The following is a 20227-nucleotide window of genomic DNA, read 5'->3' on the forward strand; positions in this document are numbered from 1 at the left end:
GAGCTCCTCCTCCCCCCACCTACGTCAACTGGGGGAGTTGAGGTCGGGGATCACACCCATCCCGCTCGGATGCAGGGAGGCCAGCCTCCGGCATGTCTTCTCCTTCCAGCACCAGCTTTTTGTTCAGCTGGCCCGGGAGGAGGACACCGAGGGCGCTTTTATCATGTGCCACGAGGAGGCTGCCCACCGCGTCTTTTCGACGTCGGACAGTGTGCAGTGCCATGCCTGTAAGGAGGTGGGGCACGTATGAAAGTACTGCCCTGCCTCCAAGGCCCTAGACAGATGGTCGGATCTGGTGCTGCTCGTCGGCTCCGTACATGCCACTGTCAAATCCATGGGCGGGATGAGGGCGCGGGGCCACGGGAGCAGCGTCGGATCAACAAGTTCCTCGCTGGGCTGCTGAGGGAGTGGCAGTCGAATAGCGGCCGCTCTCCCTCCTCCCGTTAGGTTGAGGTTGCACTATGCTCTTGTCATGAAGATATCCATAGCCAGCCTCAACATCAACGGCAGCAGAGATGCGCGCCGTAGATTTAATAACTTCTCGGTCCTCCGGGACGGGAGGTATGCGGTGTGCTTCCTGCAAGAAACCCACACCGTTCCGGAGGACGAGGCCATGTGGCTCCTGGAGTGGCAAGGAGGGGTCAGCATGAGTCACCTCTCCAACTATTCCAGCGGGGTGGCTATCTTGCTGGCCCTGCATTTTAGGCTGGTTATCTTGTTGGTCAAGGAGCACGTGCCGGGCCGCTTGCGTCAGGTCACTGCAGCCGGTGCGCAGCAAGTGTGCTTCTTTGAAGAGGTGTCCGCTCTTCTGGGCTCCATCAACGTCGGCGAGTGCGTCATCCTCGGGGGAGATTTTAATTGCACCCTCGAGGCGAGGGACCGTTCGGGTCCCCCGCACAGCCTGGTGTTGGTGGAGAAGTTGAGGGACCTGGTCGGGTCCTTCGACTTGGTGGACATCTGGCGAAATCTCCATCCTGACTCCAGCGCCTTCACTTACGTGAGGTCTGGAGGAGGAAGGTCCAGAATTGACCGCCTTTACATTTCCCGGGCGTACGTCTCCTGCGTCCCAGCGGGATCCCTGATAGCCAGCCAGGAATCTTGTGCTCAACGGGCAATTGATGGATATGAGATGCCTCTTTAGAGAGACAAAGAGAGAGGCCTAGTTTTTACAAGAGCCACACACACTCACACACACCCCTAGATGTTCTCTTCTCCTTCTTCTTTCCTCGCCCCCACTTAAATACAAAGTCTTTATCAGAGTGCACCATGAAACACCCACCTGTAGAAGTTTTCCAACGGCTCTCCCACCTTCTGAACAGATGTAGGATGTTCGTTTTTCTCACCTCTCTCCCTCTCCTGTAATGGAGACCATTTGGGGAAACAGTGATGGAATGGCTTCCCTTTGTTGTTAGCTCTGGTCTGGTCTCCTGGTCTCTCCTCTCGTCTGGCACCCCAATAGTAGCTGCAGCAGCAACAGATGTGGTCTCTCCTCCTGGACACAGAGAGAGAGACCTCACCTGTCCTGTCCTCTCCTCTCCTCTCTTCTCTTCTGGCACAGCAGCAGCACAAGATTCCTGGCTGGCTATCAGGGATCCCGAGGTTCATTTTTTCTCTTTTATTTAAATCTGGTAGTACTTGTTACAACTCATCAATTACATGATAAATCCATTACATTCATTAACCACAATAAGGCTAAGCCTTAAAAAACAGCTTTAAGATTAACAGTACAAATACAATAATACATTTTTCCAGACAAAACCAATGTCAACAATACAGGTACCAGTAGTAAAAAACAATACATACCAGTCCTACTGGCAATCTAGTAACTCGTTATTTTTGCTTGTTATAACCTGTTGTCCTTTTTAAAATGTTAACATTCAAGTACAACAGTACTTATACAACTCATCAGTTACATAGTAAATCCATTACATTCATTGACCAATTATGGTCAACAATATAAATACAACAATAAATTTTACAGGTAAATCAATAATATTTACAGTACAAACTGCAACTATTTAATAAACCAAGAATCCGTACACACCAGTCCAACTGGCATCGTTCAATCATTCATTCCTCCATTCGTCCGTTCGTTCGCTCAAGCGAAAGTTCCATTGTGCATGACCGTGTACATGTGTGCCATTTCTGTCTGTGTGCATGCGTGCGTTCGTTCATCCGTCCGGCAGTCTTCACGCTCACCAAGCGGGCCTTCATCCTGGGGAACGAGGGCCCTTCATTCGATCGAACGTAAGTTCCATTGTGTATGCGTGCGTATCATTTGTCTACCTGTTCACTAGAGCATTCGTTCATTCGATTAAGGAAGGCTTTAACACTAAATAACACCACAATATACAAAGTCCTACAACCATATCAAAAAATCACTTAAGACTTCAAGTAAACTACTTTTAACCAGAACCTGAAACTTCTTCAAAAAACAAGTAATACCAGTTCAACGCCAGCCCTATTGCCACTCTAATAACTCCTGGTCTTCACTTGATGTTATCCAACCATATAATGTCATAATCCTTATCCACAGTCTTCAACCTTTCCACAGAAAAGAAGCCGACCACTTTCTCAAATCCCGTAAAAGAGGAAAACGAGTACTCAAATTTCCTTCTTCTTGCTGTAATCACTCACAGGACCCAGCCATCAAGACATTGGTTATTCCTTGCCGATATACCTTGTTTTGTCTTTTATTTTCCTTTTTTCCTTTTTCACTTGTATCCCGTTCTCTTTTCCCATCTTATGGCTGTTCAAGCACCAGACTATAGATAGGAACAGTCTGTCTTTCCTCCACCAAAATGGCAGTGCACAAACCCGATCCCATCACCGAAACAAAGCCTCACAGCTGCCACCAGACGAAGCACAGGCGGGGCCGCTGGAACTCATTCGGGCCGGAGACCGTTCTTCAACTTTAGAAACCGTGCAGCATGCTCACCCACAGCATCTCCCGACTCCGCTTCTGTCGACCAGCCGCTCCGCCCTGGGCCCACCGCCTGGGGTCCTCCATGCTGGGCCTCCCGCCTGGGGTCCTCCGCCCTGGGCCCACCGCCTGGGACCCTCCGTGCTGGCCCTCCCGCCTTGGGTCCTCCGTGCTGGGCCACCCACCTGGGGTCCTCCATGCTGGGCCCCCCGCCTGGGGTCCTCCGTGCTGGGCCTCCTGCCTGGGACACTCTCCTCTGGGTCTTCCACCCTGGGCCTTCTGCACTGGGTCCTCCGCACTGACATTCCCCGTGAGCAGCCGGGGTGTGGAGCAGCCCGTTCACACAGCACCGAGCAGGGCTGAGCTGCTGAGAATCTCGCAGCCTCCCCTGGGGTTCATTAACCCGCTCCCTGAGCTCTCTCACCTGATGTGTCAGCGGCAGCTGCCAAGGTCTGCGCATGCTCAGCTCACACTGCCCGGGTGATTGACGGGAGCTTCCGACCAATAGGGAGCGAGCGGGGCGGGGCTGGAGGAGCGAGCCGGCGGCGGGTCCTCCAACCAATCGGGGAGCCTGAGAGGCAGGACTAGCGCCGGCTGATTGTCTGATCCGCAGGGCAGCGAGTTTCTCCAGTCCCTTGTTCAGGGCCCGGGGCCCGGGGAGGCTGTGGGCCTTTATTTCCCGCATTGGACACAAGACTCTTTGTCTCACAACACACTGGCTCAGGTTTAAATAGAGACTTTTTAAATTCATCAATAAAAGCAGATAAATCTCGTGGAACAAAATATTTAATATTTGGGAGTAAAAATACTGTTATTTTTCCTCTGTGGAATTTGTTAATTTCAGACAATAACAACTACTTGTATTTATAGAACGTATTTAAGGTAGTAAAATGTCCCAACGTGCTTCACGGGAGCGTTACAAAACAAAATTTGACACCAGGTACAAACCAAGCACATTCCCATAAGGAGGAAAGGTGGGGCGTCCAAAGCTCAAGCTCCCTGGATGACAAAGGATGTAGACGTTAGAATAAAACAGAAAAAGGATGTTTACGACAAATGTCAGGTACAGAATACAGTCAAAAACCAGGAGAATACAGAGAGTGGGGGGGAAATTGAAAAAGGATATATGAAAGAAAGACTTGCATTTATATAGCGCCTTTCACGACCACCAGACATCTCAAAGCTCTTTACAGCCAATGAAGTACTTCTGAAGTGGAGTCATTGTTGTAATGTGGGAAACACGGCAGCCAATTTGTGCTCAGCAAGCTCCCACAAACAGCATTGTGATAATAACCAGGTAATGTGTTTTTGTTATGTTGGTTGAGGGATAAATATTGTCCAGGACACCGGGGATAACTCCCCTACTCTTCTTCAAAAGAGTGCCATGGGATCTTTTACATCCACCTGAGAGCAGACGGGGCCTCAGTTTAAAGTCTCATCAGAAACAGTGCAGCACTCCCTCAGCACTGCACTGGAGTGTCAGCCTAGCTTTATGTGCTCAAGTCCCTGGAGTGGGACTTGAACCCACAACCTTCTGACTCAGAGAGCAAGTGTGCTACCCACTTTTTTTTTATGATACTTTATTGAACATTAAGAACATTTACAACATCGTGATCATTTCATTGTATGATACAAATCAATTCCACCGCCCTGCACAGCCATTCCGCCATCACATTTTAACATCAAAACCTGAAGTTTAATTTGTCACCTGTAACATATATTAATCGATTGTACTTTAAAAATTGGTTGTAAAATACTGTCCTTAAATTCCTTTCTGAATAAAACATCCACAGAGCCTTATAATGGTCTTTTAGCTTATATTTAAATTAAAATACTCTTTTAGATTGGTTCTCCTCCCCTTAAAAAACAGAGCATTCCTTCTTTGCACAATCACGAATCTAGCCAAATTGAACATTAAATTAATTGCCACTCCGCTAGACTCTGGCAGACTCTCCTGCAATCCCCATCTCAAAATTGAGTCCCACGGGATTCCCATTCTCGCTGTTCGGTCCCCACCCAGCAAAAAAGCTTCACACAACTGTCGAACATAGTACTTAAAGTCATTTAACTGTGGACATAACACCAGTAAATGGGACAGAGTCTCATCCTGTGTCCTACACATTGGGCAAGTTGCCGCCTCCACTCGTCCAATCTTGCACAAGACCGTCATGGTAAAAATCCAGTTATGAGCCAATTTGAAATCCAGTTCAACCCATTCTGGGCATTTAAAATTCGCCCACACTCCCTTCCAAATCCTGTTGAAGTCCAGCTGTGGGTATATACTCTGCCAAAACTCCTGACCAGCAGGTGTCTTGAATCTCCATTCTCTGAATACCTCATAGAAATCTCGAGTATTACAGATGTCAAATTGAACTAACTCTCCCCCTTTCTCCAGTACAAAGCTTGGAAAAGCAGGACGCATTTTACTTCCTTTGGAGATTTCCGCATTTATTTCTTCCATCCAATCCTGTGGCATTGCCCTCACAATCTTCTCATACATGATTCCTATTGCTTTTCCTTCTACCTCCTGATCCTCCTCCCACACCATGTCCCTCACTATCGCTTCCGGCAACCAACCTGGAATCACCTCGTATAATACATCTTTCACCGATATAATCCCAGCTTTTATAAAAGCTTGATTAAATAAAACCTCTCCTTCGATGTTGACCCACCTGTTCAAAAATAAGGGCTGTTCTAAAAATTCCTCAGCCCCCTTGGGCATAAACTGCACACTTTTTAAAAATTGAGCCCAAGTCTCTACAACCCCCTTATAGAACCTAGGGAGAAGCTTAATCGATTTCAAAAACATATTATTGTATTCCACATACAATATCCCCTGCCCTCCTATCCCACTTTGTTTTAAAAAATGCTCAAAACAACTCTTCCAAAAACTTGAATTTGACTTCTGAAGAAATCTCTTCACCCATTTGATTCTAAAGGATTTTTTCTTCAAATCAATATCTGGGAAGTTGAGTCCTCCCTGATTTATCCGTCCAATTATGGTATTGTAAGCCACCAAGGCTGGTTTCCCTTCCCATAAAAACCTCACACAAGCCTCTCAGATGGACTTTTCTGCCCACTCAGGAATATCCTCCACCGTCAATAAGTACCATAGCTTAGATAGCAGGAGAGCAGACACCACTGTTGCTCTTCCTTGCACTTTCAACCACCTTCTTTCCCATCTTCCCAAAATCTTTTTAATTTTCATAACCTTCGGTTCCCAATATAATCGATCCACTTCTTCCCTGTCTTTCTTGCACCCATATGCACCCCCAGAACTTCCAAAACCTCCACCACCTTAAAGGGACATTCCCCCAACCATTCCCCCCTACCCCTCCCTGCAACCAGGCATTGGGACTTACTATAATTCACTCTGGCTCCTGAGCTCTACAATATTCCTCCACTACCTCCATAGCTTTCCTCACTGACTCCCCATTTCTCAATGTTAAGGTTGTGTCATCTGCATATTGGTGTATCACCGGCACCAGCCCGGAACTGGGTACCACAATCCCAACGACACCTTGTTTCTTTCGCATCATGTAACCTAATGGTTCTGCTACCAATGTGTACAGCAGTGGGAATAGGGGACAACCCTGTCTCACTGATCTCTGTATTGGAAAATACTTAGATAAAAAACCATTACATTTAACACAGCTAAATATGTTTGAATAAAAAATCCTTATCCGCTGAATGAAATTTTCCTTGAAACCAAATGCTTCCAAAACCTTCAATAAAAACTCATGACAGACCCTATCAAAGGCCTTCTCTTGATCTATCTTTAATACATAAGCCTCCCTCCCACTCTCTTCCATGAGCTTTATCGCATCTCGGATTGAGACCACAGCGTCTGCGATGTCCCGGCCTATGACTCCATAGGACTGAGAGGGCCAAACTATCTCCGGTAACACCTCCTTCAAACGATTTGCCATAACCCTCGCCAAGATCTTATAATCCGCATTTAATAGTGTGATGGGCCTCCAATTCTTCAGATCCTGTCTATCCCCTTTATTTTTATAAGCTAAGCTTATGATACCTCTCCTCATAGATGGGGCCAGGCTTCCCTCAATTTTAATTTCCTTAAAAACTTCTAAGAGCAATGGACTTAAAATCTCAAAAAATTCCTTATAAAATTCTGCACTTAGTCCATCGGACCCTGGGCTTTTCCCCCCCTTCATTCCACTTATTGCTATTTTTATTTCCGCTAATCCTACTTCTTTATCACACATGCTTCTCTCATCCTCCTTTAAACCCTTTTCAATAAAAGCTGTAACCTTCTCCATCTCCAAATTGGAAATGTCTTCTTTTGTATATAGCTCTTGATAAAAGCTGCTAGCCGCCTCCAAAATCTCCTCACTTTCATGAATGATCTTCTCCCCAACCTTCAACTCCTCAATTAACGATAATCTCTGTCGCAGCTTCTCTTGCTCTAGAAAATATCTAGTGCATCTTTCGCCCACCAATGCATCTCTCGCCTTTGCATGGAGAATGGCCCCCTTGCATTTTTCAGCTTGCAATAATTCCCACTCTTCCTTTAGCACCTGGAACTTAGTCTCTGCTCCCTTATCCCCTCTGTCAACTGCTTTACAGACATCCGTAAACCTTTTGTTTATATTCTCTTCTCGATGCCGGTTAGCTGCCGCCCTCTTTTTCCCATAACGTACCGAAAAAACCTTTACCTCATATTTGAAATTATCCCACCAAACTCTTCTTTCTTTCAAGAACAGAAGTTCCTTCCAAGCATTCCTTATTATATTTATAATCCCTTCTTTATAAGCACTTTCATTCAGGTATTGATTGTTTAAAATCCACACCCCTGAACCGATCTTAACTCTGCTGTTCCTAATTCTAAGAACCAAAGCCGAGTGATCGCTAAAAAATACTTTTTTATAATAAATCTCCATCACCTCTGAACTTAACCCTTCCCGCATTAACACAAAATCTATTTGGCTCTGTTTTAAAACATCACCCACCCAACCTGCTCTGGAGAACTCCCTTTTTATGGGGTTCCGGTCCCTCCATAAGTCTCTCAAATTTAAATTTGCCATCATTTTTATAATCATCCCTCTGGAGTTATCCTCTTTAAAGGTCATCTGGGCTGAAATGTCCATCCAAGATAAAAATACATTAAAATCCCCCACTATACAAGGATTTTCCACCTCTGCCACTTCAGTGAATAACCCCCGAAAAAACTCGCGATGCTTGCAATGGTCGTTCGGTGCATAGATATTAAAAAGATCACAATTAAATCCCTCCAATTTTACCCTTAGCCATAAAAACCTCCCCTCAGTGTCCTTGTCCACCAAGGCAACGTTCTCTTCAATGGACGGACTCACCAAAACAGCCACCCCTCTACGGTTATTGTTTGCACAACTTGCAAACACCTCTCCCTTCCAAACCTTCTGAACTCTTTCGAGAATATCCTCATCCCAAAAGGTTTCTTGCAGACACAACAAGTCCATGCCTTTAAAACCCTGCAACAACTGCTGTAAATTCTTCTCACCCCTCAGTCCGTTCACATTGATCGAGACCAATGTAACCATGGCTCCAAAGAAGGGAAGTATGCCCAATAATCTCCCCATCATTTAATCTCTGGCTCTTCCCTCCTCTCATGCTCCTTCTCAACTTTTCGGGCAGCTGTTGCTTTTTCCTGTAGCCTCCGGCTCTTTTTCCCCTCCTGTTTGACCCCTCCCTGCTGTTTCAGGCTCTTCCTTGCCTTAAGTTTGGACCCAGGAGCTGCCCTTTCTCCCTCCTTCTGCCCCTCACTAACCTTTCCCTTTCCACATGATGCCACCCCATCCCCGACTTCCATGTCTCTGTCCCCCTGTGCCTGCTCCCCATCAGATACATAATCCTGCTCCCCGTCAGATACTTCATCTCCCATAGAGTCTTCCTGCTATCGCAGTTTCTCCCACTGTGCCGCCCCCTTCGACCACATCTCTACCTCTGACCCTTGCACCTTGTTCCCTCACTCCATGGGACAATGGCACACCTAAATTGTTCCCTTCTGATGTCTCTATCTCGCCAATCCCATTCTGCTGTCCCTTTAAGGCTCCTGCCTCTTGCACCCTCTCCCCGCCCTGCCCCCTCCCGCTCACCAAAATATCCGACTCCCTGCCTCTCCCCGGAGCACTCACTTCCACCACACACCCCGCTCCTGCCTCCTCTCCCCCCGCAGACACCAGACTCCCCAGGGGGAGCCGAACTGCACTAAGGCTCGAGTCTGCACTCGACCCTTGCTGCCCGATCCTGTCTTTGTTCCCCTCCATAGCACTCGCCGTGGTTTCTGCCAACTCCATCTCGATCTCCGCCAACCTATGCCTCATCCTGTGCTCCTTTTTCCTTCATTTTACCGGCTGTGTCCTCCGACTGCACCGCACCTCCGGCCGTTCCACACTCCTCTCCTGCTCCTTCTCCCATCTCCTCATCACACATTTTGCTCCCTTCTGCCACACACTCACAGCAGGTGGGGCCTTTACAACACACCCCACAGCTCTCCGCCTTGCAGCTCTGCGCGATATGTCCCGACTCACCGCAATTGTAACAATACAAATCTGGACAGTTTCTTACGAGATGGTCATGTCCCAGACAATAGTGACACACCTTTACTTGGTTATCGTGCAGCACACGATAGTACTGCACTCCTTTCAGTGTCTCGAACTTCATACTGTAAGGCAAAGACCTCACCCCCTCTGGGAACTGCACCTTTACATACCGGGTTCCGTCTGCTACCCGTGTTCCCGGATAGTACCTCCTCTTTATTTCGGAACAGATTTTAATGTCCCACGACTCCAACTTTTTGCTCAGCACTTCGTCCTCGATGTACACAGGCAAGTTCAAAAATGAAACCACCACCTCCTCTGAATATAGCAGAGTCACCTCCAAAAATTTCTCCCCAACTTTCAGACTGAGCAGCAGTTTTTCCACCTCCTCACGGCCACTGACCGTCACCTCAAATCCCACATTTGGTTTTGGTCGGCAGGCAAAACAGCTTCCCTCACCACAGTCCTCATGAACCGCCTGGATTATATCCCAGGCTCGAATCTTCTTATCTTCACATTGCACCACCACCGTATTTTCTTTACCAAACCTCCTGAGGTCCCGGCCCAAATCTTTGGGTCTTTTTTTCCCCCTTCCCACCACAGTTTCTTCCCGAATAAAATTCCTCTTGGGAATATTGTCCGCTGAGGGGCCCGGCACTCCGGACCCCTCAGCAGCCATCTGGCTGTTTTTTGTGGGCCAAAAAGGCCCTAAAACCTGAAAACAACCCAAAACCCTCCACCAGCTTTTTACAAAACTTCCTCCAACACCCAGCTGCAATTAGGCACCAGTCACACCTGGCTCACTCCTAGCCCCTCGCACCTAGAGAGTGCTACCCACTGAGCCCCAGCTGGCACAAGGGAGAGAATACAAGAAAAGATTAGTGGGTAATGTAAAAGGGAACCCAAAAATCTTTTATAAACATCTGAAAAGTAAAAGGATAGTTAAAGGAATGGTGGGGCCGATTAGGGACCAAATAGGAGCTCATCATACGGAGGCAGAGGGCGTGGCTGAGGTACTGAATGAGTACTTAGCATCTGTCTTCACAAAAGAAGAGGATGAAGTTAATGTCACAGTAGAGGGGGGAGTAGAGAAATTGGATAAAAATGGATAGAAAGGAGGTGCTAAATAGGTTGTCATCACTCAAAGTTAACAAGTCACCCAGTCCAGGTGGATGCAGCCTAGATTGCAGAGGGAAGCTAGGGTGGAGATAGCAGAAGCTCCGACCACAATCTTTCAATCTCCCTCAGATATATGGGAGTGGTGCCAGATGACTGGAGGATTGCAAATGTTACACCCTGTTTAAAAAAAGGGAAGAGGGATAAACCTGGTAACTACAGGCCAATCAGTCTAATGTCAGTGGTGTAGGTGGGCATCCTTTACCTGGTTCACGGCAATTTACCTTTGCCACTGCACTGTGACCAATTCCAATCAGCGGTTTCGAATCGTTAAACCCCCCCCCCCCCAGTTCTGACTGGAGGAACTTATAATTAATGATATATTAAAAACGGACAAATGGTCTGGATGCAAGAAAGTCAAATTTTATTAAAACTAAAGAAACTACACCACACCATCAAAGTAATCACGGTAAAATTGCTTAACAGGGGAAGGCAGACGGCAAAAACGAGGGATAAATGGCTACAATGTTAATCTTACAATCTTAGCAACATTTCCCTTAAATTACCACCCCTTTACTTCTCACTAGATTGTCTTGCTAGTGGGTCAAAGCCTTGATCACCTGCAGTCCAAAGAGTAAAAGAGACAAAAAAGGGGCAGAGAACTTCCTGGGCTTAATCTTTATACCCTGAGAGTCCCTGCTGTTTTCGCACCGAAAAGGTCCGTGCGTAATTTTGCACCGAAAAGTCCGAATACACAAGAGAAGGGCTTTTAACTTCCTCCATTCATACATGGAGACATCACGTAGTAGAGTCAACTTCAGTGAATGGATGTGTGTTAACAACCCATTGTGCTTGCCGTCCGATGATTGGTTGATTCAAACGGGCTACTCCCCAGTGTAAACAAGCAGCTTATAGGTTACCGGACCCACCCAATACCACAGAGTGACTGACAGCTCGGGCTCCATTTAAACTTACTACAGGGCAGCGCTGAGCTTTTCATATGCTAACAGCCTGTCTGTCCTTTTCCGCTGCCTTTTAAAATTCTGTTTCCATGAGGTCTGTTCAGCCATTTTTATGCCCTGGGCAATTTAAACAGTCCAAAACTCAAGAGTACATCTTTTAATAAAATGTACAATCTTCAAGTGTGCGATTTTCACAAAGTTCTTTGATTCCAGTGTCCAAGTGCTGCCTAGCTTACGAGCTTTTTAACGCAGCCTTTTCCGGTTCTGGGTATGTTTTAAAACATTGTCCAACCCAGAGACAATTTAAATCACACAAGTCTTCATCCATGATGTGGATTAATATTTCCCGATCTTCGGGGGCTGAGGGGATTTTGCGACCCCTACAGTGGTAGGTGAACGACTAGAGACCATTGTCAAGGACAAAATTAATTCTCACTTGGAGAAGCATGGATTAATAAGGGGCAGCCAGTATGGATTTGTTAAAGGTAAATCGTGTCTGATTAACCTGATTGAGTTCTCGGATGAAGTAACAGAGGGTTGATGAAGGTAGTGCAGCAGATGTTGTATATATGGACTTTCAAAAGGCATTTGATAAAATACCACATAAGAGACTTACTCTGAAAATAGAAGCAGAGGGAATTAAAGGGCTGATGGTAATTTGGGTATATAATTGGCTAAGGGAGAGGAGGCAGTGAGCAGTGCTGAGGGATGTTTTTCTGACTGGAGGGAAGTATGCAGTGGGCTCCCCCAGGGGTCGGGATTAGGACCATTGCTTTTCTTGTTATATATAACTGACCTGGACTTGGGTATAGGTGAACAATTTCAAAGTTTACGGCTGATACTATTTACTATGTTGCCAAGTTTTGTGAGTGTAGTAGTAGCAGACTTCAGAAGGACAGAGACAGACTGTGAAATGAGCAGACACAAGGCATATGACATTAAATGAGGATAAGTGTGAAGTGATGCACTTTGGGAGAAACAACAGGGAGAGGCCGTATAATCTAAATGGGACTATTTTGAGGGGGTGCAAGAGCAGAGGGACCTGGGGGTCCATATTCACAAGTCTTTGAAAGTGCCACGGCAAGCTGGTGAGGTGGTTCAGAAAGCGTATGGGATACTTGGCTTTGTCAATAGGGCCACTGAATACAAAAACAAGGAAGTTACACTAAACCTTTACAAATCACTAGTTAGGAACATAGGACAGGAGGAGGCCATTCAGCCCCTCGAGCCTGTTCCGCAATTCAATGAGATCATGGCTGATCTGTGACCTAACTCCATACACCCACCTTTGGCCCATATCCCTTAATACCTTTGGTTAACAAAAACCTATCAATCTCAGATTTAAAATTAACAATTGATCGAGCATCAATTGCTGTTTGCGGAAGAGAGTTCCAAACTTCTACCACCCTTTGTGTGTAGAAGTGGTTCCTAATTTCACTCCTGAAAGGTCTGGCTCTAATTTTTAGACTATGCCCCCAGTCCTAGAATCCCCAACCAGCGAAAATAGTTTCTCTCTATCTACCCTATCTGTTCCCCTTAATATCCTGAAAACTTCGATCAGATCACCCCTTAACTTTCTAAATTTCAGGGAATGCAACCCTAATTTGTGTAACCACTCCTCGTAACTTAACCCTTGAAGTCCAGGTATCATTCTGGTAAACCTACGCCGCACTCCCTCCAAGGCCAATATATCCTTCCTAAGGTGTGGTGCCCAGAACTGCTCACAGTGCTCCAGGTGTGGTCTAACCAGGGTTTTGTACAGCTGCAGGGTTTTGGCCTCAGCTGGAGTCTTGTGTACAGTTCTGGGCACCACACTTTAGGAAGGATGTCAAGGCCTTGGAGAGGGTGCAGAGGAGGTTGACCAGAATGGTACCAGGGATGAGGGACTTCAGTTATGTGGAGAGACTGGAGAAGCTGGGATTGTTCCCCTTAGAGCAGAGAAGGTTACGAGGAGACCTAATAGAGGTGTTCAAAATGATGAGGGGTTTTGATCGAGCAAGTAGAGAGAAACTGTTCACTCTGGCAAGTGGGTCGGTAACCAAAGGTCACAGATTTAAAATAGTTATTAAAGAACTATAGGTGAAATGAGGAGAATTGTTTTCATACAGAGGGTTGTTCAGATCTGGAACGCACCATCTGAAAGGATGCTGGAATCAGGTTCCACAGGAACTTTCAAACAATAATTGGATGAGTCCTTGAAGAGGACTAGTTTTCAGAGTTCTGGGGATAAAGCTGGGGTTTGGGACTAAATTGGACAGCTCTTTCAAAGACACGATTGGCACAGACACGATGGGCCGAATCACCTCCTTCTGTGCTGTTAGATTCTATGATCAGTGTGAAGCCGCTGGTGTGTCTGCAGGTTGGATGACTGAGTGAATCCCTTCCCACACACGGAGCAGGTGAACGGTCTCTCCCCAGTGTGTAGGTGTTGGTGTCTCTTGAGCTCCCAGGAGCTTTAAAAACTCTTCCCACAGTCAGAACATTTAAAGGGCCTCTCGTTAGCGTGAACTCGCTGGTGTACCAGCAGGTAGGAGGGCCGAGCGAATCCCTTCCCACACACGGAGCAGGTGAACAGCCTCTCCCCAGTGTGTAGGTATTGGTGTTTCTTCAGATCCCCGGAGCTTATAAAGCTCTTCCCACAGTCAGAACATTTAAAGGGCCTCTCGTCAGTGTGAACTCGCTGATGTCTCAGCAGCTGGGATGACTCAGTGAATCCCTTCCCACACACAGAGCAGGTGAACGGCCTCTCCCCAGTGTGAACTCGCTGGTGGCTCTTCAGCTCCCTGGAGCTTTTAAAGCTCTTCCCACAGTCAGAACATTTAAAGGGCCTCGCGTCAGTGTGAACTCGCTGATGTGTCAGCAGGTGGCATAACTGAGTGAATCCCTTCCCACACACAGAGCAGGTGAACGGCCTCTCCCCAGTGTGTAGGTGTTGATGTTTCTTGAGCGCCCCAGAGCTTTTAAAACTATTCCCACACTCAGAACATTGCAAGAGTCTCTCCCCAGTGTGAACTCACTGGTGTCCCTTCAGCTCCCCAGAGCTTTTAAAGCTCTTCCCACAGTCAGAACATTTAAAGGGTCTCTCCCCAGTGTGAACTCGCTGATGTGTCAGCAGGTTGGATAATTGAGTGAATCCCTTCCCACACACAGAGCAGGTGAACAGCCTCTCCCCAGTGTGTAGGAGCCAGTGTCCCGTCAGCTCCCGGGGGCTTTGAAAGCTCTTCCCACAGTCAGAACATTGAAATGGTCTCTCATCAGTGTGAACAAGCTGGTGTCTCTTCAGATACTGAGCGCTTTTAAAGCTCTTCCCAGTCAGAACATTTAACAAGTCTCTTGTCAGTGTGGAGAAGTTGATGTTGCTTTAGTTCCCCGGGGCTTTTAAAGCTCTTCCCACAGTCAGAACATTGAAATGGTCTCTCATCAGTGTGAACAAGCTGGGGTCCCTTCAGATACTTAGCGCTTTTAAAGCTCTTCCCACAGTCAGAACATTGAAATGGTCTCTCATCAGTGTGGACAAGTTGGTGTTGCTTTAGTTCCCTGGGGCCTTTAAAGCTCTTCCCACAGTCAGAACATTGAAATGGTCTCTCATCAGTGTGGACAAGTTGGTGTCCCTTCAGATACTGAGCGCTTTTAAAGCTCTTCCCACAGTCAGGACACTGAAATGGTCTCTCCTCAGTGTGAACTCCCTGGTGTGCTTGCAGGTGGGATGAACAAACAACTCCCTTTCCACACACGGAGCAGGTGAACAGACTGTCCCTGGTGTGACTGCGCCATTGAACTTCCAATGCAGACGGGGAACTGAATCCATTCCCCCCATCCCCACCTTTACCTGGTTTCTCCCCGGTGTGACAGTGCACGTGTCTCACCAGGTCAGGCGATCGGCTGAATCCACGTCCACACACTGAACACGTGTGCGGTTTGTCTGCGTTGTGATCCCTGCTCTCTCCTTCCATGTGCAAAGGCCGATGATATTCAGGTCCTGATGAATCCAGCAACTCTGTCAGATCTGACGTGATGTTTGGTCTGAGCTTCCCGCCTGTAACTGCTCCACTTCTATAACCCTGTAAATTGAGATCAGAAAAGGATCAGAGGCAAACTGTTGTTTAATTTTCCCCTTTCCGAACCTAGAGGCAGTGAAGCTGATTTTCAGGCCCCAGCTGCTGCACAGGTTGGTTGAAAGGATCAGCAGTAATGGCGGCTGTAATACCCACAAGGCCCCGGCTCTGCAGAAAGTGCTCTGTTGACTCTGAGTCCCGCGCATGTGCTCATGGCCCCTGCGCTCTCCCTCCTGCTCTACAATCGCCCGTCCCAATCAGTCCGCAACACGCATGCTCAGCACACAAAACCCCGCGGTTGGAACATCGGGCATGCATGCAGAGCCGCAACATCAGGTACATGTGAGCGGCTCAGGTGGGGGCGAGTCAGTGTTTCACCTCAGCCGCCAGGGAGGTGCGCATGCGCAGGACGACCCAACATTCTTCCCATCAGCAATCAGTCCCTCGTTTCTTTAATAAAAACAGAAAATGCTGGAAATACTCAGCAGGTCAGGCAGCATCTGTGGAGAGAGAAACAGAGTTAACGTTTCAGGTCGATGACCATTCGTCAGAACTGCTTGCTCTTTAGTGTCAGCCAGTGGCTCAGTGGGCAGCACTCGCGCCTCTGAGTCAGAAAGTTGTGGGTTCATAGTCCCACTCCAGAGACTTGAGCACAACAATCCAGGCTGACACTCCAGTGCTGTGCTGAGGGAGTGCGGCGCTGTCGGAGGTGCCGTCTTTCAGATGAGATGTTAAATTGAGGCCCTGTTTGCTCTCTCAGGTGGATGTAAAAGATCCCATGGAATTATTTCAGGAAAGAAAGACTTGCATTTATATAGTGCCACCAGATATCCTAAAGGCATTACAGCCAATGAAGTACTACAATGAAGTAGTCACTGTTGTAATGTGGGAAAGAGCAGGGGAATTATCCACAGTGTCCGAGCCAATGTTTATCCCTCAATCAACATAAAAAATGATAGACTATCTGGTCATTATCACAGTGCTGTCTGTGGGAGCTTGCTGTGCGCTAACTGACTGCTGCATTTCCTACATTACAACAGTGACTACACTGCAAAAGTACTTCATTGCCTGTAAAGTACTTTAGGACATCTGGTGGTGGTGAAAGGCGCTATATAAATGCAAGTCTTTCTTTCTTCACTTGTCTCACCAGCGACCTCTTCTGGCGGTTGGTTGATTGACAGCCGAGATTCCACGCATGCGCACTCGGAGCAGCAGTTTGGGCTGACTCCGGCACAGCGACCCCTCACATTCACCAAGGGCAACAACTGCGCATGCCCAGAGGAGACCAACCCCCCTCCCCCACTCGGAGCTGCGCCTGCGCACTCGGATCCTGCCGGACGGAGTCGGCGCGGGGCCATTCCGGGGAAAGGCCTTGGTGTCGGTTCCAGAGTCGCGATCGGTGATGCGAAGTGAGTTTTCTCCGCTCCGATTGGGTGGAGAATGGCACGGGGTGGATCGGGAGAGAATCGAGAGAAATAGAAAAACCTCAGAGTCCGCGAGGCCCCGGACCGAGCGGCGGCACTTGGACGGTGCACGTGATCTCCTCGGGGACACGTCACCCGGGCCCGCGGCCTGATTAATGGCAGCTTCCCACCAATAGGGAGCGAGCGGGGCGGGGCTGGAGGAGCGAGCCGGCGGCGGGTCCTCCAACCAATCGGGGAGCCCAAGGGGCGGGGCTAGCGGCACCCAGTGGGCGGGGCTGGAGGAGCGAGCCGGCGGCGGGTCCTCCAACCAATCGGGGAGCCCGAGGTGCGGGACTAGCGCCGGCTGATTGTCTGATCCGCAGGGCAGTGAGTTTCTCCAGTCCCTTTTTCAGTGCCCGGGACCCGGGGAGGCTGTGGGCCTTTATTCCCCGCATTAGACACAAGGCTCTTTGGCTCACAACACACTGGCTCAGGTTTTAATAGAGACTTTTTAAATTAATCAATAAAAGCAGATAATCCTCGTGCTTCTGTGGAACAAACTTTCTAATATTTTATAGAATCATAGAATGGTTACAGCACAGAAGGAGGTCATTCAGCCCGTCGAGCCCGTGCCAGCTATCTGCAAGACCACTTCAGCGAGTCCCACTCCCCGCCCTTTCCCCGTAACCCTGCAAATTTCTTTCCATCAGGTACTCGAGGGGCCGAATGGCCAACTCCTGCTCCTATCTTCTATGTATCTATTATCCCAGGCACAGGTAGGCCCCACGGCGGCGGCGGACCTATGAGGAGCGGCAGTGGTGCTTTAAAGCGAGGTGGTGGAGCAGGTAAGCCCCACAGCAGCGGACGTGTGAGGAGCGGCGGCGGTGATATTAAGAGCGAGGCGGCGGAGTTTATAGGGTGTCTGTAATTCTTGTGACACTTCCTGTGTCCCTGATAACCATGTGTGCGGGAAGTGTATCCAGCTGCAGCTACTGACAGACCGCATTGCGGCACTGGAGCTGCGAGTGGATACATACTGGAGCATTCACGATGCTGAGGACATCGTGGATAGCACGTTTAGGGAGCTGGTCACACCGCAGGTAAAGGCTACACAGGCAGGAAGAGAATGGGTGACCACCAGGCAGAGCAGTAGATGCAGGCAGGTAGTGCAGGGTTCCCCTGTGACCATCCCTCTCTCAAACAGATATACTGCTTTGGATATTGTTGGGGAGGATGGCTTATCAGGGGAAGGCAGCAGCAGCCAACTCCCTGGCAACGTGGATGGTTCCGCTGCACAGGGCAGGAGGAAAAAGAGTGGGAGAGCTATAGTAATAAGGGATTCTATTGTAAGGGGAATAAATAAGCATTTCTGCAGCCGCAAACGTGACTCCAGGATGGTATGTTGCCTTCCTGGTGCAAGGTTCAAGAATGCCTCAGAGCGGCTGCAGAACATTTTGGAAGGGGATTGTGAACAACAAGTTGTTGTGGTGCATATAGGTACCAACGATATAGGTAAAAAAAAGGGATGAGGTCCTAAAAGGGGGTTAGGAGGTAAATTAAAAAATAGGACCTCCAAGGTAGTAATCTCAGGATTGCTACCAGTGCCACGTGCTAGTCAGAGTAGAAATAGAAGGGTATTTCAGATGACTACATGGCTAGAGGAATGGTGCATGGGGGAGGGATTCAAATTCCTGGGACATTGGAACCGATTCTGGGGGAGGTGGGGCTAGTACAAACTGGACAGTTTGCACCTGGGCAGGACCGGGACCGCTGTCCTAGGGGGAGTGTTTGCTAGTGCTGTGGGGGAGGGTTTAAACTAAAATGGCAGGGGGTTGGGAACCTGAGCAGGGAGACAGGGGAAAGGGAAACCAGGATAGAAGCAAAAGACAGGAAGGAGAAAAGCAAAGGTGGTGGTCAGAGAAATCAAGGGTTTAAATCAAACATGGCCACAGTAAATAATTATTCTAAAAGGTGTAAGAGTGTTAAAAAAAACAAGCCTGAAGGCCTTGTGTCTTAATGCGAGGAGCATTCGTAATAAGGTGGATGAATTATCTGCGCAAATAGAGGTAAACGGATATGATATGATTGGGATTCCGGAAACATGGCTCCAGGGAGACCAAGGCTGGGAGCGCAACATCCAGGGGTTTTCAATATTCAGGAAAGATCGGCAAAAAGGAAAAGGAGGTGGGGTAGCATTGCTTTTTAAAGAGGAGATTAACACTATTGAAAGGAAGGATATTAGCTCTGAGGATGTGGAATCTGTATGGGTAGAGCTGAGAAATAGCAAGGGGCAGAAAACGTTAGTGGGAGTGTTATACAGACCTCCAAACAGTAATGCGGAGGTTGGGGATGGCATTAAACGGGAAATTAGAGATGCGTGCAATAAGGGCACAGCAGTTATCATGGGTGACTTTAATCTACATATAAATTGGACTAACCAAATTAGTAACCATACTGTGGAGGAGGGATTCCTGGAGTGTATACGGGATGGTTTCCTGGACCAATATGTCGAGGAACCAACTAGAGATCAGGCCATCTTAATCTGGGTATTATGTAATGAGAAAGGATTAATTCGCAATCTTTTTGTGCGAGGCCCCTTGGGTCAGAGTGATCATAATATGATAGAATTCTTCATTAAGATGGAGAGTGAAGCAGTTGACTCAGAGACTAGGGTCCTGAATTTAAATAAAGGAAACTATGATGGTATGAGGCGCGAGTTGGGTAGGATTGATTGGGGAATGTTACTCAAAGGGTTGACAGTGGATAGGCAATGGCAAACATTCAAAGATCACATGGATGAACTACAGAATTTGTTCATCCTTGTTTGGCATAAAAGTAAAACAAAAAGTGTGACTCAACTGTGGCTAACAAGGGAAATTAGGGATAGCGTAAGATCCAAGGAGAGGACATATAAATTGGCCAGAAAACGTAGTAAACCTGAGGATTGGAAGCAGTTTAGGATTCAGCAAAGGAGGACAAAGGGATTAATTAAATGGGGGAAAATAGAGTATGAGAGTAAGCTTTCAGGGAACATAAAAACTAACTGTAGATATGTGAAGAGAAAAAGATTGGTGAAGTCAAGTATAGGTCCCTTGCAGTCAGAATCAGGGGAATTTATAATGGGGAACAAAGAAATGGCTGGCCAATTAAATACATACTTTGGTTCTGTCTCCACAAAGGAGGACACAAATAACCTCCGAGAGATGTTGAGGAACATAGGGTCTAATGA

At 47.7% G+C, this 20227-nt stretch overlaps 1 pseudogene; it reads right to left on the reverse strand.

Annotated features, from left to right (window-relative positions):
• LOC147093354 (uncharacterized) overlaps window positions 1-20227 on the reverse strand; it is a 92931-nt pseudogene that overhangs the window by 57967 nt on the left and 14737 nt on the right.

Source organism: Somniosus microcephalus, unplaced genomic scaffold, assembly GCF_052327205.1.
Source record: "Somniosus microcephalus isolate GS21.2 unplaced genomic scaffold, FLI_Smic_1.0 unresolved_chr1, whole genome shotgun sequence".
Taxonomy (NCBI): domain Eukaryota; kingdom Metazoa; phylum Chordata; class Chondrichthyes; order Squaliformes; family Somniosidae; genus Somniosus; species Somniosus microcephalus.